Genomic DNA, 4,515 nt, shown 5'->3' with positions numbered 1-4,515 from the left:
GGTACAACCATATTGGAGTACGTAGTTGCGCCAGACGCTCAAATGCTACAATGTGACCACTGAGGATGAAGAAGAAGATCCCAGAAATATCAACAATCCTGAGCCGGAAGGACAACGTGAAACTGCAGGGACTAAGGCGCAAGTTCTTGATATTTCACAGCACTTGAAGACCAAGCAGGTGAATATTGGATCAGAAGAACAACCGAAGTTTGCAAATATAGGCGACTACTGGGACGAAGACATAATGGACAAAGTCGCGAAGCTACAACGGGAATATAAGGACTTGTTTCCGACCAAGTTCTCTGATTTGAAAGGGATAGTAGGGGATATGGGCGTCATGAAGATCACTCTAAATCTAGATACGAAGCTAGTGAAGCAGCGCCCCTACCGGTTGAATCCTTAGTATAAGGAAAAAGTGCACAAACAATTAAATAAGATGCTTGCTGCCGAGATTATTGAACCTGTCAAGGAATCGGACTGGGTCAGTCCCATGGTGGTTCAGGAAAAGAAGACGCAGGGAGAAATTCAAAAATGCGTAGGGTTGAGGAATTTGAGTGATGCTTGTGTCCATGATCAATTTCCTACGCCATTCACAGACAAAGTACTGGAAAATGTTGGAGGTAAAGAGGCTTACACGTTTACTGAAGGGTTCTCAGGGTATCATCAAATCAAGATCACGTCGGAGGATAGGATTATGACCACATTTGCGAATGAATGGGGTTTTTTTCTTGTTTTCAGTATACAGTTATGTCTTTCAGACTTAGGAATGCCCCTACAATCTTCTCTAGGGTGGTAGTCGTAGCCTTCAAGGAGTTTATTCACAAGTTTTTGGAGGTTTACTTCGATGATTAGACTGTTGGGTCAGTTAAGAGACATGTTGGACACTTGTCGAAAGTATCAGATATCCCTTAATTTGAAGAAATGTATATTTTGCGTACCATATGGGATATTGTTGGGTCATGTAGTCTGTAAGCAGGGATTGATGGTAGACCCTACCAAAATTTCTGTAATTATTAACTTGGAGCCTCCAAAGAATGTCAAACAACTGCACGTGATGTTGGGCCACACAGGGTATTACAGAAAATTTATCAAGGAGTATGCGCAGATCACTGCACCCACGGAAAAATTGTTGAAAAAGGATGCGACGTTTCGCTGGGACGATGATTGCCAAAAGAGTTTGGATGTTTTGAAGGAAAAAATGGTCATCGCACCCATTTCAGTGTTCCCCGATTGGAAGAAGGAGTTCCATGTCCATGTAGATGCATCCTGCATAACAATGGGAGCTATGCTGACCCAACTAAGTGAAGCTGATATCGACCATCTCATAACGTTTGCAAGTAGAAAGTTATCGAACGTAGAAAATAATTATTCAATCACAGAGCGCAAAGGACTAGCAAAGGTGTATGCACTCCAGAAATTCAGGCACTATTTGTTGGGCACGCACTTCAATATGTACACATACTATTATGCTTTGAAGTATTTGGTCAACAAGCCTGTGTTGGGCGGGGGGGGATCTGTCGATGGTTGATGCTCTTTCAGGAATATGACTTTGAAGTAATTGTGAAGGTAGGGTGACTGAATGCTGGATCAGATCACCTCTCACGAATTGAGAATGGTAACGAACCTACAAATTTGGAGGAAGGATTGCTTGATGCATAACTCTTTGTTGTGCACGCCGTAGATGACCATTTCGTAGACATAATCCAATTCTTCTCTACAGGTAAAACTCATGAAGGATATACGACACAACAAAAGAAGAAATTAGTGGTCAGGGTCGTAGATTTTTTCTGTCATTACAGGGCACTTATATAAAATGGGATCAGATGAAGTGTTGCGTAGGTATGTCCCGAAGTATGAACGACAAAGTATCATTGTTGAAGCCCATGGAGGGGTTGTTGGAGGAAATTATGCAAGAACTGAAACTGCGCGGAAGGTTCTATGAGCAGGACTATGGTGGCCAACTGTGCATAAGGATTCCAAGGCTTATTGCAGGGCATGTGATGTCTGTCAGAGAATGGGGAATCCATCATGAAGGGATGAATTGCCCTCGAACCCGCAGGTGTCATTACAAGCATTTGATAAGTGGGCGATTGACTTCGTGGGGCCCATTCAGCCATTGGGAAAGAAGACAGGGGCTGGATACATCATTACAGTGACCGGATATCTAGCCAGGTCGGTTGAGGCACAACCTAGAAAGGATTGTAGCACAACAACAATTGCAAAGTTAAATTTTCAGTATATCTTTTCTATTTGGCTACCTGAAGATCTTGATGAGCGATAGAGGTTCACACTTCTTAAATGAAACAATTTCCGCTTTGCTCAAAGAGTTCTAGATGTATCACCAGAAGAGTACGCCATATCATCCTCAAGCAAATAGCATAGTGGAAGTGTTTAACAAAATCCTGGAGAATGCCTTAACGAAGATTTGCAACGTAAAGCGAAATGATTGAGATGTGCGCATACTAGCTGTTCTATGGGCGTATAGAAATACATGCAAGAAGTTGATGGGACAGACGTCGTTCAAGCTGGTTTACGGACCAGAAGTTGTAATGTCGATGGAGTACATGATGCCCAATTTTCGGATTGCTGCAATTACAAACATGGCTAACTGAGATACCATGGAAGAATGCCTCGCACAACTAGTTGAGTTGGAGGAAGATCACTTCTTGGGAAAGGAAGTCCAAAATGAGTTCCATGCGGAAGTATGGTGTTTGAAATGTAAGGGCCAAGGTCACAACAAGGACCATTGCCCAGTATATCAGAATTACCTTCTTAGGGGAGGACCTGTTCCCCTGAAGCTAGAAAACACTGATGGGAAAAGTATAGTAGTACCCTGGTGCACTATTTGTCAGATTACAGGAAAACACACGAAGGACAACTGTCAATTGCTGAAGAAGTTTGTACAGGCTCGCGAATAGTTGTTATGTAATTCCTGCAAGTCTGTGGGTCATGATGAGCGCAATTGTTAAAGTTACAAACTAATGATGGACATAACACCCACATATAGAGTATAGATGGAGTCACGTCCTCGGGATCAAGGTGCAACTACAGCACGCAGAGGATTTCAGGGTCAAGGAAGAGGATGAGGAGGAGGGGCTGGAAGAGGTTGTCGCCGGATCATTTATTACAATTGTGGAGAACCAGGTCACTTTGCGCAAGATTTTTAGAATCCAATGCACCCCTCAATTCAATATTGTTGCTAGTTTGATCAGGTTATAGAAGATTTTCCCTTGCTCATCGCGAAGATGCAATAAAAGAAGATCCAGACTCAACAGCCTACCCAAAACATCCAATTGATGAGATCAGAACCATGCGAGGGTCCTAGTGTTAATATCATCACGCGAAGTGGCATAGCTACCGGGGAGGATAAAGGAAAGGAACCAGAGGAAAACGGCTGGGATCGCAAGGCTACTGACAAGGAGGCGGGATTCGATGTAAATAAAGTAAAGGAAACGTTTATGGAAGCAAAAAGTAGCTTCACGAATGCAAAAGATTCTACTTCAAGAACTCAAAGTACATACACAGGAAAGCCTAAAGACGTCAGTATTGCACAAGAGGCAAACCCCTCATTATTAGCATCCTTTTTACAAACCTACATGAAGCTCTTGAGGGATAAGAAGGTAGTAGAAGTACTACAAGAATTGATAGATAAATGCACTGGTAAGAATAAGTCACTGTCGGAACAATGCACGATACATAAGGTGGGAAAAAGTAAGAAAATGGTTGGTCATGAAATGAGATTGACTACACAAATAGGAGAATTCGAAATGGACCAGGTAATTGTTCATTTGGGGTCTGATGCAAATGTTCTATCGAAGAAAACCTAAGAACGAATGGGAAGACCCACGCTACAGTGGTCCCCGATCCATCTGAGAATGGAAAATCAGAAAATGATGGGGTGCCTACATGGAGTGATTGTGGATATTGAGGGGGCGTCTGCCATAGCTGATTTTGAAGTGATCGAAATAGTGGACGACAGTAACCCATATCCAACGCTGCTTGGAATTGATTGGGCATTTGATATGAACACAGTCATCAACCTTAAGAAGCGCAGTATGACATTTGAAAAGAGGGAACTAAGGGTTATTGTTTCGTTGGATCCAGTCAAGGGTGCGCGGTATACTGAACCAGTCCACGATTATGATGAGGAGGACGATATCGAGCATATCTATAAACTTACTGCACGAGACGAAGATTGGATCAACCCTACGGAGGATGGGTGGATTACGTGGCAAAAGGAAAACTCCTGCAATTCAGATTCAGATGAGGAGCTCGAACACTGGCAAAACATGTTGCATGAGATATCGTTGCTGTGGTGCAACAAGCTTACAAAGTCACTTCGATGTATATCCACTAAGGTACACAACTTACCGTATTATGATGGTTTAGAATATGTCAATTTATTTTTGGATAAATTTGAAAGAGATGTACTAGAGGAATATCGGTTCCAAGCACTAGATATCGCGCTGAGAGTTGCACCAGCCAAATGGTAGGGTACACATAAGAACAACTTTG

This window comes from Pinus tabuliformis, chromosome 9 (genome assembly GCF_031772625.1).
Source record: "Pinus tabuliformis cultivar Carrire ecotype Pingquan chromosome 9, CPIR1, whole genome shotgun sequence".
Taxonomy (NCBI): Eukaryota; Viridiplantae; Streptophyta; class Pinopsida; order Pinales; family Pinaceae; genus Pinus; species Pinus tabuliformis.
Note: the sequence above shows the minus strand (reverse complement) of the source record.